The following is a 14,274-nucleotide window of genomic DNA, read 5'->3' as shown; positions in this document are numbered from 1 at the left end:
CCTCAGGAGACACATCTAGGAAGAGATTGCTACGGCCAGTGTCAAGGAGGTTAGTACCTATGTTCTCTCCTAGGATTTTGATGGTGTCAGGTCTCACATGTAGGTCTTTCATCCATTTTGAATTTATTTTTGTGTATGGTGTAAGAAAGTGGTCCAGTTTCATTCTTTCACATGTTGCTGTCCAGTTTTTCCAACACCATTTATTGAAGAGACTGGCCTTTTTCCACTGGCCCAATTTCCAGGATATTCTTTCCTGCTTTGTCAAGCATTAATTGACCAAATAATCGTGGGTTTATTTCTGGATTTTCTACACTATCCCATTGATTTATGTGTCTGTGTTTGTGCCAATACTGTACTATTTTGATGACTACAGCTTTTAATATAACTTGAAGTCCAGAATTGTGATGCCTCCAGCTTTGCTTTTCTTTTTCAAGATTGCATTAGCTCTTTGGGGTCATTTAGGATTGTTCTAGCTCTGTGAAAACTGCTGTTAGTATTTTGATAGGGCTTGAATTATAAATGTGTAGATTGCTTTAGGTAGTACAGACATTTTAACAGTATTTGTTCTAATCCATGAGCATGGAATATCTTTCCATTTCTTTGTGTTGTCTTCAGTTTCTTTCATCAGTGGCATATAGTTTTCAGAGTTAAGATCTTTTACCTCTTTGGTTAGGTTTATTCCTAGGTATTTTATTATTTTTGGATGCAATTATAAATGGGATATGTAGAGGCTGCTTTTAGGCAATCAACTTGAACAATGGAAACCTGAGTCAGGTAGAAGACCTCACAACAATCTCCTGTCTCAATACAAATAGGCCCATTAAGCGACCCACCTTGAAACATCCATAAGCCCTAGCTGACCAATGGGCTACTTACACCTAGAAATTCCATATGTTCTCATACTTCTTCACCTTCCCCCTTTTAACTACAGCCCCCCACCAATGTCTCATGGCAGACAGTCTCTACTTTGCTGTCCTGCCCGCTGCTTCCTTGTAGTGTATTCAATAAACTATCTCCTTTGTCTGCCTTGGGTGAATTCTTAAAACACCCACACCGCAGGCTTCCACCTGATTGGGGTGTCCCCGATCTGATTGGGAGCCCGCCCCCCACAGGATTGTTTTCTTAATTTCTCTTTCTGCTGCTTTATTATTGGTGTATAGAATTGCAAGAGATTTTTGCACATTGATTTTGTATCCACCTTACTGAATTTGTTTATCAGCTTTGGCAGTTTTTTGGTGGAGCCTTTAGGGTTTTCTGTAGTATCATATCATCTGTAAGTTGTGAAAATTTTATTTCTTCCTTATTGATTTGGATGCCTTTTATTGCTTTTTGTTGTCTGATTGCTGTGGCTAGGACTTCCAGTACTATGTTGAATAAAAGTGGTGAGTGTGGACACCCTTATCTTGTTCCTGACCTTAATGGAAAGGCTCTCAGCTTTTCCCCATTGAGGATGATGTTAGCTGTGGGTTTTCATATATGGCCTTTATTATGTTGATATCTGTTCCCTCTAAACCTACTTTGTTAAGGGTTTTTATCATGAACAAATGTACTTTGTCAAATGCTTTTCCTGCATCTATTGAAATGATCATACGATTCTTATCCTTTCTCTTATTGATGTGATGTATCGCATTGATTTGTGAATATTGAACTACCTTGCAATCCAGGAATAAATCCCACTTGATCATGGTGAATGATTTTTTTAATGTAATGTTGGATTTTGTTTGCTAGTGTTTTACTGAGGATTTTTGTATTTATATTCATCAGAGATACTGGCCTATAGTTCTTTTTTTTTTTTTTTTTTTTTGTGGTGTCTTTATCTAGTTTTGGTATCAGGACAATGCTGGCCTCAGAATAAATTTGGAAATTTTCCTTCGTTTTCGATTTTTTGGAAGAGTTTGAGGAGAATAGGAATTAACTGTTCTTTTTTATTTATTTTGCATTTTTTAAATTTTATTATGTTAATCACCATACATTACTTCATTAGTTTTTGATGTGGTGTTCCATGATTCATTGTTTGCGTATACCACCCAGTGCTCCATGCAGAACGTGCCCTCTTTAATACCCATCACCAGGCTAACCCATCCCCCCACCTTCTCCCCTCTAGAACCCTCAGTTTGTTTTTCAAAGTCCATAGTCTCTCATGGTTCGTCTCCCCCTCCAATATCCCCCCCTTCATTTTACCCTTCCTTCTATCTTCTTTTTTTTTAACATATGATGTATTATTTGTTTCAGAGGTACGGGTCTGTGATTCAACAGTCTTACACAATTCACAGCACTCACCATAGCACATACCCTCCCCAGTGTCTATCACCCAGCCACCCCATCCCTCCCTCCCCCCACCACATGTTCTTTATCCATTCATCTGTCGATGGACATCTTGGCTCTTTCCATAGTTTGGCTATTGTGGACATTGCTGCTATAAACATCAGGATGTATGTACCCCTTCGGATCCCTACATTTGTATCTTTGGGGTAAATACCCAGTAGTGCAATTGCTGGGTCATATGGTAGCTCTATTTTCAACTTTTTGAGGCACCTCCATACTTTTTTCCAGAGTGGCTGCACCAGCTTGCATTCCCACCAACAGTGTAGGAGGGTTCCCCTTTCTCAGCATCCTAGCCAACATGTGTCGTTTCCTGACTTGTTAATTTTAGCCATTCTGACTGGTGTGAGGTGATATCTCATTGAGGTTTTGATTTGGATTTCCATGATGCCGAGCGATGTTGAGCACTTTCTCATGTGTCTGTTGGCCATTTGAATATCTTCTTTGGAAAAATGTCTGTTCATGTCTTCTGCCCATTTCTTGATTGGATCATTTGTTCTTTGGGTGTTGAGTTTAATAAGTTCTTTATAGATTTTGGATACTAGCCCTTTATCTGATATGTCATTTGCAAATATCTTCTCCCATTCTGTCGGTTGTCTTTTAGTTTTGTTGACTGTTTCTTTTGCTGTGCAAAAGCTTTTTATCTTGATGAAGTCCCAATAGTTCATTTTTGCCCTTGCTTCCCTTGCCTTTGGCGATGTTTCTAGGAAGAAGTTGCTGCGGCTGAGGTCGAAGAGGTTGCTGCCTGTGTTCTCCTTTAGGATTTTGATGGACTCCTGTCTCACATTTAGGTCTTTCAACCATTTTGAGTCTATTTTTTTGTGTGTTGTAAGGAAATGGTCCAGTGAAACAATAACTTTTGATATTCAGTGGTTTTTTTAATATCTAATTTTCATTTTTTTGGATTGAAGAAATATCTCATGTTGCTGTCAGTTTCCTTATGACTTCAAACAAATAAATGAACTTTCTTTTGTAATGATACTTAAATGAAAAGACAATATACTTTTCTAGTTGTTGACATTTCATTATTACCACTGTTCACATACTGCATTTTAGAAACCACTTTTCTTCTTTTTTCTTTTTGATACTTAAGAGAAATTGCATTTGCCCACATTCCCACATTGTGACCAAAAAGAGGAGAAACAAATATAAAAATTTTATTCTAAGCTCAATTTTGGAGAAAGTAATTTCTTAAAGACAAACAGAAAGATTTTCTTCACTGGTTAATATTACACAGGGCAGGCTAATTCTGTAAAAGTTTTGGCAATATATTAATAATGTGGTTTTTACTTACTTTTCTAGCACAAAATCCTATAGATTGTTTAATGAAACAAAAAGAATTCTCTTCATTGGAGCGTAATTTTTCTTTTTCTGTCTATCTTTGTCTCTCGCTGCCTGTCTCTGTCTCTCTCTCTCTCCAAGGATTCTCTTGTTCTTCAGAAATTCAGCCAGAAGAACGGGTTTTAGGTGGTAAGAGCTAAAGTCTGTACTACAAAGCACAGCAATAATGTATCCTTAATATTCTGAACAAATAGGCCATTTGCCATATGTTGTCGATTCTCTGGCAGCAAATAAAATGATATGGTAATTGTTGTAACATTCTTGAATTATTCTAAGGATCATAATAGGTTATTATTAAAGTAAACTGTACATTAATGTTAAATGGTTCCATAAGGGATGCATCAATCAAAATAGAGATTATACCTTTTTATTTATTTATTTTAAAGAGAGGTGGGGGGAAGAGTAGAGGGAGAGGGAGAAGGAGACATCACATTGAGTGTGGAGTCCAACATGGGGCTTGATCCCACGATCCTGAGATTATGATCTGAGCTGAAATCAAGAGTTGGATGCTCAACTGACTGAGCCACCTAGGTGCCCCAATATATTTCTATGTTTCTATGTGAGGTCATACCATATCTAATTTTCTATAAATTGTTTTTTACTTAAAATATGTCTTTTTTAAAAATTTAATTTTATTATGCTATGTTAGTCACCATATAGTACATCATTAGTTTTTGATGTAGTGTTCCATGATTCATTGTTTGCATATAACACCCAGTGCTCCATGCAGTACATGTCCTCCTTAATACTCATCACTGGACTAACCCATCCCCCCACCCCTTCCCCTCTAAAACCCTCAGTTTGTTTCTCAGAGTCTATAGTCTCTCATGGTTCATCTCCCCCTCCGATTTCCCCCCCTTCATTTTTCCCTTCCTTCTCCTAATGTCCTCCATGCTATTCCTTATGTTCCACAAATAAGTGAAACCATATGATAATTGACTTTCTCTGCTTGTTCACTTAGCATAATCTCCTCCAGTCCCATCCATGTTGATGTAAAAGTTGGGTATTCATCCTTTCTGATGGCTGAGTAATATTCCATTGTATATATGGACCACATCTTCTTTATCCATTCATCTGTTGAAGGGCATCTTGGCTCTTTCCACAGTTTGGCTATTGTGGACATTGCTGCTATGAACATTGGGGTGCATATGGCCCTTCTTTTCACTACATCTGTGTCTTTGGGGTAAATACCCAGGAGTGCAATTGCTGGGTCATAGGGTAGCTCTATTTTTAAATTTTTGAGGAACCTCCACACTATTTTCCAAAGTGGCTGTACCAGCTTTCATTCCCACCAATAGTGTAAGAGGGTTCCCCTTTCTCCACAACCTCTCCAACATTTGTTGTTTCTTGCCTTGTCAATTTTTGCCATTCTAACTGGTGTAAGGGGTATCTCAATGTGGTTTTGATTTGAATTTCCCTGATGGCTAATGATGAGCATTTTTTCATGTGTCTCTTAGCCATTTGTATGTCTTCTTTTGAGAAATGTCTGTTCATGTTTTCTGCTCATTTTTTGACTTGATTATTTGTTTTTTGGGTGTTGAGTTTGAGAAGTTCTTTATAGATCTTGGATATCAGCCCTTTGTAGTGTCATTTGCAAAATATGTCTTGATGATATTTGCAAGTCTATACATTTTAATTGCTAGTTTTTCTTTTTAAGGATTACCATTTTTATTTAAACCATCCCCTACTAGAGTGGACATCTGTGTACACACAGTTTCTGTGAGGAATTGGGATACAGAGAAGCATAAATTCAAATAGAAGCATCAGTCAAATCAGTGCTATAGAGCCCAGAAGAAGCTTTGAACCTATTCTCTGTGGAGATGTATTCTAGTTTCATACTTAAGCAATCCTTATTCCTTTCTTTTCACATCCTCTGAAATCATAACTCGTCTTCTATCCTGTTTTCTTCCAGATACATTCCATAACATATTTGGTCAGTTGTCCCAGGTTGCAACGATTTTTATGATGTCCCTCATTCTGTCAGAGGACTTTCACAAATCCCAAGTCATCTGTTAGTCTTTACCTTCCGAAGCTTTCATTTCCAGAAGGCAACTTGAGTCATGATAAACCTTGCACTTTTCATACTCAGCCTGATGCATTTCCTTCTTTCTCTTTGAAGGAGGTCCAACATTATCACTTGCATACTTTTGACATCCAGTAGTGTTGATACTATTTGCCAGCACACAAAGTAAATGGCAGAAAAAGAGGCCACAGCTGAGTAAACAACCCTTGTTGCAGAATATACCTGACACTGGGTAAAATGATAGAGCAGTCTTGGCTGTGATGTTTATAATTTTAGCTGAGATTCTCAATAGAATATGCTTCACCAGTCCTCACTGACTGAGAACTCAAGGCATGGAAAAAACACAAATACACATTCATTGACACATATATATAGTTTATTGCAAAGGATTACAATACACATATTTATATGTATAATGTCTCAGTAAAATACTTCAAAGATAAAATTAGCATAAGTTAGTGTTTTGTGGACATGGTCAGTGTATTATATGGATCAGTGCATGCACATATAGATAAGTTTGTAGCATAGTTTTCTAAGTGAAAATGCTGTGTAAGAAGTGATGAGGGGCTTACCAGATTGGTATTACAAATAGAAACTAATCTTTTTAGTGCTCAGCTCACTACTTCTGCATAACATACCAACAACCTTCCAATCAAATATTTTAACCCTTCAGGGGACATATAAGAAGTGTATGATATAAATCTGACCTTCAAGGATATTATCATCTACATGTAACGCTTTACATTTTAAAAAACTTAGATAAAAATATTATTTTAGATGGTATTGAGTATGAAATTATAATAGAAATTTAGGGAATTGAAAAACTGAAAGGGCTCTTGGATCAAAAAGACTTTTGTTTGGGGATATTAAATTTGTAATCTAGCCTGTTATAGACCAATCTCTTAAAGAGACTACCTGGAAAATATAGACAAAATTAAAGATGTGCTATGGTGAGTGCTGTGAATTGTTTAAGACTGTTGAATCACAGACCTGTACCTCTGAAACAAATAATACATTATATGTTAAAAAAAAAAAAAAGAAGAAGAAGAAGATAGCAGGAAGGGAAAAATGAAGGGGGGGAAATCGGAGGGGGAGATGAACCATGAGAGACTATGGACTCTGAAAAACAAACTGAGGGTTCTAGAGGGGAGGGGGGTGGGAGGATGGGTTAGCCTGGTGATGGGTATTAAAGAGGGCACGTATTGAATGGAGCACTGGGTGTTATACGCAAACAATGAATCATGGAACACTACATCAAAAACTAATGATGTAATGTATGGTGATTAACATAATAATAATAATAATAATAAACTAATGATGTAATGTATGGTGATTAACGTAACATAATAAAAAAAATGGTAAATAAAAAAAATAAAGAAAAACGTTTGTCAGAACGTATCAGAGGGCTTCCCAGTCAGCAAGGACTCAAGCGGCCAAGAGCATAAATGAAGAAAAGGGTAAAGCAAAATAAATATTTGGTACCACCTTTCCTTTCAAAGCATTTGCCCATTCTAAGGGGGATTATTGAGATTCTTAGAAGCTGAGAAAAACTTCTGTCAGTCTCGGGGTCTACAGGGTCAGACACTAGAGTCCGGGACTACCAAGAAGGAGGGGCTTAGTATACACCCAAGTCTTCCAGTTGGTATTAGCGAGGGACTATACCCTTGGAGTCAGAGAGACCTTTTGTAAAGAACAGGTTTCACAAAGCCTGAAGCTTTGCTTTGAAGCATCTCAATATCAGATGGATTATGTTTTATCATAACTGCCTGCCAGGAAGCCCATCCAGAGACTCAAATTGGCTCCACAGTCTTTCATATGAGATTTCTGACTTTCAGTCACAAATTACTACACATGGAAAGAAAGGAGATTAGATAATTAATAACTATGGAAAACAGACCTAGATCCACAGGAGAGCCAGACATTTAAGTCAATGAACAAGGACTTTAAGATAACTGTGCACCCCAGTTACTGCAGTTAACTGGTTCACTAGGGCATGGATGCAAACTTACACAGCCAGATTCACTAGTTTCTGTCACCTGCTGGTAGGCTCTTTCAGGCCACTTGAGTTTACTTTTTTTTTTGCTTTAGGTGCCATTTTCTCTCTGTGAATTTCCACTTAAAATGGCACTTCTTACTTTCTTTTGTATGCATGTTTAAAACTTGCACCTGAAAATACCTTTCTGAAAACCGACAGTTCATCCCCAATTCTTCATTTCCCAGCACTTTCAGAGGACTTCCTTCCAACTCTCTAATCCCTTTTCTCCCCTTTAAAATCATAGCGTCAGCAGGGATCTTAAGAGAGATGGATACTGCCACCACTTTAACTGGAAATAGCCTTGGGAATTTCTGGGTGTCATACATACAACCGTAGAAAAGTAGAGACTGGGGATCCTGGATACTTTTCAAGTTTGTTTCTTGGTAATAACTTTGTCATATTTGGACAGTGATCCTCAGTCCCATAACACAACTGGGAATCAGAGCAGGTGATATTTCTCCTACAGACCATGGTGTTGGACACCTTCACTGCTCTTCTGAACCCACCTTCAGTTGAAGATTTAAGAGTCTTGCTGGTGAATGGTTGAACTTCAAACAGAGCATCATGCTATTTTCACTTATGTAACTGTTATAGACAACTAAGACTTATTTTTAAATATCCATGATCTGCACAGAATTCCTTATGTAGAGGTCTGCTGGTAGTAGGAAGGGGGGATCTAAAGTCACTTTCATAAGAGAAACCATGTACTTCATATATATTTTTACTGTGTAACAGGCCTTCCCCTCTTTGTCTGGTATCAGTAATTCTACACCCCCATTCCTATTCCCTCATTGCTCTAGTGAAGTGGTCAATAAAACTATCTTGTCTTTATGGCCAAAGGAATGGGCTTATGGTCAAGGGTTGGCAAAGCTGGGTAGTTAGAATTCCCTTTTATAGATACATCATCCCCTCCCCTACACATATACCACTGAAGCAGGAAGTGGTAAAAGAAATTTTCTTTTTTTTTTTTATTATGGGGTTGGTAATTGGAATTGTTTATGACCATATTTTGCCTCCTGTGCCTCTTATAGACAGAGAGAGACAGAGAGGCCATTTGGTCATTTGACCTCTGACTAGGTTTGACTGAGACCAGTTCTAGTTCTGAATCCCCAGTCATGTGAACCAGTACAGAACTTTTCTTCATAAGGCAGGTTTGAATTGTGTTTCTGAAACTTGAACTTAAAGTTCTGTATCAAGCAGTGAATTATTTTATGTTAAAATGGTTTATAATTTTGAAAATTATTATTTAAAAGGGATTATTTGAAATTTTTTGAAGCATTAACATATTTACTTATTTGTACCCTTTTATATATTCTTTAAATATTAAAAATATCTGGGGGAAATAAAGCTACATTAGAAATATTGGGCAGCTAACTCTTGACTGAAATGAGGTAATCTGAAACCGTGAGAGTTATTCATTTAATTATCAAGATCAAGAGGTGATATGTTAATTTATTTAGAACATAGGAGGGCCATCCCTATACATAGTAAAACATATTTGGAGGATTATTAGAAATTAACCAAGTTTGAAAAAAATGTTTCCAAAATTAATTAAATATAATCTGTTACACTGAATAGTTTGAACCTTTCTTCTATTTACTTCTCAAATAGTAAATATATTTTGGTTGACCACAGATACTGTAATTAGCAGTTACAGTGTAATAGGTTGATTCTCTCTATTGCCTTCTAGATATATCATTTGCCCCAGTTCTAAAGGATTTCAGACCAGTGTGTTTTTGAGGTGTTCACTTTCATAATTTTCTATCTCGTTCCTCACTGTCAAAATCCCAGCTGTCCCTTCTACTTCTGTCTATATGCTAGTCTTCAGCAATCTTCTAGTACCTTCTTTTTTTAAACAAAGATTTTATTTTTTTGAGAGAGTGAGTGAGTGAGCTTGAGCATGAGCTGGGGGAGAGGGAGAGGGAAAGGGAGAAGCAGAGCCCTCTGCTGAGCAGGGAGCCTGACACAGGGCTCCATCCCAGGACCCTAGGAGCCTGACACAGGGCTCGATCCCAGGACCCTAGGATCATGACCTGAACCAAAGGCAGATGCTTAACTGACTGAACCACTCAGGCACCCTTCCTAGTACCTAGTACCTAGTACCTTCATCTCTCTCATCATTCTTCTATAGGTCTCACATGAACTTGGTAACATCTATTTTGGCCACCCAATAGTTTCTTTGACTGATTTCCTGATTCTGGAACATGAGGCTGGTAGACAAGAATCCCTGAATAAATGAAAGGGCCATGCACTTTCCTTTTAAAGATGAAAAAAATTGCTACCTGTTTTCACATGGCTAAAACTGGCAGTAGAGGCCTCTGATAATGTTGAAAAATATATTCAGATCAGTAGGAAAGAGAATATTTCAACACACTGTAGAAATAGAAGACATTATCAATAATTTTTCTTTGAATAAAGGAAGACTTTTAGAGAGTTCCTTTATTCCTTTTTTTGTTTTGATTTGAAAGGTCCTAAAACTAAGGGCTTGTTTATTGTATTTGTAAAAGGTTAAAAACACATCAGCATTTCCCCCAAATGGAGTCATCAATAATTCAAGAACAAAGTACAGAAGTTTATAGAATATATAAATTTGCCAAGCCAAAAGATAACACAATCTAGAAACTCACTAGGGAAAAACTAAAATGACAAATTAGGTTTATCACCACCTTGCAAACGTGCAGTGTTATTGAGCACTTGACTTCATTCTTCTAAAATATAAATAGTGAAAAAGCTTTTGCACAGCAATAGAAACAGTCAACAAAACCAAAAGACAACCGACAGAATGGGAGAAGATATTTCCAAATGACATATCAGATAAAGGGCTAGTATTCAAAATCTATAAAGAACTTATTAGACTCAACACCTAAAGAACAAATGATCCAATCAAGAAATGGGCAGAAGACATGAACAGACATTTTTCCAAAGAAGACATTCAAATGGCCAACAGACACATGAAAAAGTGCTCAACATCACTTGGCATCAGGGAAATCCAAATCAAAACCTCAGTGAGATATCACCTCACATCAGTCGGAATGGCTAAAATTAACAAGTCAGGAAACGACAGATGTTGGTGGGGATACGGAGAAAGGGGAACCCTCCTACACTGTTGGTGGGAATGCAAGCTGGTGCAGCCACTCTGGAAAACAGTATGGATGTTCCTCAAAAAGTTGAAAATAGAGCTACCCTATGACCCAGCAATTGCACTACTGAGTATTTATCCCAAAGATACAAATGTAGTGATCCGAAGGGGTACGAGCACCCCAATGTTTATAGCAGCAATGTCCACAATAGCCAAACTATGGAAAGAGCCAAGATGTCCATCGACAGATGAATGGATAAAGAAGATGTGGTGTGTGTGTGTGTGTGTGTGTGTGTGTGTATGTATGTGTATATATATATAGGAATATTATGTGTGTGTGTATGTATGTGTGTGTGTGTGTATGTATGTGTAATATATATAGGAATATTATGCAGCCATCAAAAGGAATGAAATCTTGCCATTTGCAACAACGTGGATGGAACTGGAGGGTATTATGCTGAGCGAAATAAGTCAATCAGAGAAAGACATGTATCATATGACCTCATTGATATGAGGAATTCTTAATCTCAGGAAACAAACTGAGGGTTGCTGGAGTGGTGGGGGGTGGGAGGGATGGGGTGGCTGGATGATGGACACTGGGGAGGGTATGTGCTATGGTGAGTGCTGTGAATTGTGTAAGACTGTTGAATCACAGACCTGTACCTCTGAAACAAATAATACATCATATGTTAAAAAAAAAAAGAAGATAGCAGGAAGAGAAAAATGAAGGGGGGGAATCAGGGGGAGACAAACCATGAGAGACTATGGACTTTGAAAAACAAACTGAGGGTTCTAGAGGGGAGGGGGTGGGTGGATGGGTTAGCCTGGTGATGGGTATTAAAGAGGGCACGTACTGCATGGAGCACTGGGTGTTATATGCAAATAATGAATCATGGAACACTACATCAAAAACTAATGATGTAATGTATGGTGATTAACATAACATAATAAAAAAATAAAATATAAATAGTGTTTTAGTTAGCTGAAGACATTGACATATGGAAGGTGTTAGGGAAATTATGCCAGTTGAATAATTATTTAATAAGTTATTGAACAAGTTATTATTGGACATGGACTATATCCACAGCACATTCCAGGTGGTGTGGGGGAAGTGCTAGTCAAGTTACATCATGTTGTTGCTATGCCCATCGACATCCTTCCATTAAGTTATAATTGTTTCCTGTCAAAGAAAAAGGTACCACACTTTCAAATGATGGTCATGTTTTTTTTTTTTTTTTTTTTTTTTTTTATTTCTAAATGGATCACTAGAGATAGTAGGAAGAAGCAGGACAGTGGTATAGCAATGTAGGCAAAGACAAAGACTTTCTCTAAGATGTGTCTGATGAAAAGAAGTCTTAATAGAAAAAGAGTTTGAGTTTTGGGTGATCAGAGAAGGCCCAGAGGATTTTTAGATTTGCCTTTTGCTTAAAATAGCAAAATACTTTATTCTTCATAACACTAGAGAGATAGAGCAGGTTTATGAACAGAAACAAAAGAAATTATTCACTTTCTGCTCTCTTTTTTGTTGTTGGTTGTGTTTGATTAACCTCTCATATGAAGGTGTATATTTGTGGTCAGAAGGCGATTTCTCTGCAAGAACAGTTTGTTATGATCTACACATGTTCAAAGGGTCAGGTATTCTCAGAGGTTCTTCTGGGCAAGAAAGAATATGAGAAAAGAAAGATTGAATATAAGAAAGTAGTATTTGGTGTATTTTCATCAATGCCAGGTAGATTAAATATCCTTAAATAGCTTTAGCACAAAATACATGAAGAAGTTGGATGATATGTAATCTACATTCTTTAAATGCAAAACTGAGCCCAGAAGAAATACATGAGATTTACAGGGGTTAATGGTAAAGAAGAACTTGAAAATGAAAATGAAAATGAAAATGAAAATAGAAAAAAAATTCTGATAGAGGCTGTTCTGCTGAATTTGTGGGTAGCATTATAGATCTTAGCAATCAAGAGACCTGAGTCATAATGGCTACATGAAGGGGGTTGGTAGTAAGATATGGGGCTCCTAAAAAAAGGGGAGTTCAAATTAAAACATCCAAAGTTGTAGATTTCTTAAGGGACTACATCCTTATATAATATGTCTGCCCCTGGCTAATAAGATGATAGGCAAGCTTGCCTGTCTTGGCTTTTCCTTTGGAGGGATTTTAAAGAAATCTGCTCTGGTAATTTGTCACTGTAGTTCTGTCTTCACATGGATTTGGACTTGGATTTATGTACTCCTGTGATCTTAGCAAAAAATAAATATTAATATTTAAAAATGGGTCTTGATTGGGGCGCCTGGGTGGCTTAGTCATTAAGCGTCTGCTTTCAGCTCAGGTCATGGTCCCAGGGTCCTGGGATCAAGCCCCCCATTGGGCTCTCAGCTTGGCCGGAAGCCTGCTTCTCCCTCTCCCACTCCCCTTGCTTGTGTTCCCTCTCTTGCTGTGTCTCTGTCAAATAAATAAAATCTTTAAAAAAAATGCGTCTTGATTGACAATGGTCTTGTAATCCCTAACAAAAGCAAATGTAAAATCTCTCTAGGGAATTCACTCTAACTCAGGTCCTTCAAGTTTCCCACCGATGAAATTTCATCAAACATGAGTTTACGATCTAAAATTAAATATACAAAAGGAAACAATCATTTATTAGCTGTAGGCATTGGAGACAACAAATAGCATATTTAGAATACAATGAACTTAAAGTAATGGTTTTTTTTGTATATCAATGATAAAATAAGTAATTTTGAAATAATGAAAATGACCATAGATATAATAAAAACATGAAACAGAATATACCATCAGAAGACCTTCAGATTTGCAAGAGAATAGTAGTATTTGAAAATTTGATGCAATTACCAAGCATGATGAAATAGCCATATATAGAACACTGCATCCAATAATTAGAGAATATACACATTTTTTCTCATGTACACATGAAACGTTGGCAAAAACTAACCACACTGCAGATTTATAGAACAAGTTTCAACAAATTTCAAATAATTTATATCAGACAAGCAACATTCTTTAACTACAAGGCAATTAAGTTAGAAATCAGTATAAAAAAAACAAATCAGTATAAGAAAGACTAAAAGCCAATAGAAAGTGAGTTTCTAAATGGGGAGAGGCAGGAAGACATGGCTAGTGGCATGAGGCAGGTTTGCTTTCCTACATAGACTTGCTTCACATCACTACTCTTCAGTTTATGACTTTTCACACAAGGGCTCTTGGAAAGTTATGGCACTTTTTATTCATTTATTTATTTATTTATTTACATATAATGTATTATTTGTTTCAGGGGTACAGGTGTATGATTCATCAGTCTTACACAATTCATAGTGATCACCATAGCACATACCCTCCCCAATGTCCATCACCCAGCCACCCCATCCCTCCCACTCCCCTCTACTCCAGCAACCCTCTGTTTGTTTCCTGAGATTAAGAGTCTCTTATGGTTTGTCTCCCTCTCTGGTTTTGTCTCG

The sequence above is a fragment of the Halichoerus grypus genome, chromosome 4, assembly GCF_964656455.1.
Source record: "Halichoerus grypus chromosome 4, mHalGry1.hap1.1, whole genome shotgun sequence".
Lineage (NCBI taxonomy): Eukaryota > Metazoa > Chordata > Mammalia > Carnivora > Phocidae > Halichoerus > Halichoerus grypus.
The sequence above is the reverse complement of the archived record's forward strand: the minus strand, read 5'-3'. Positions refer to the sequence as shown.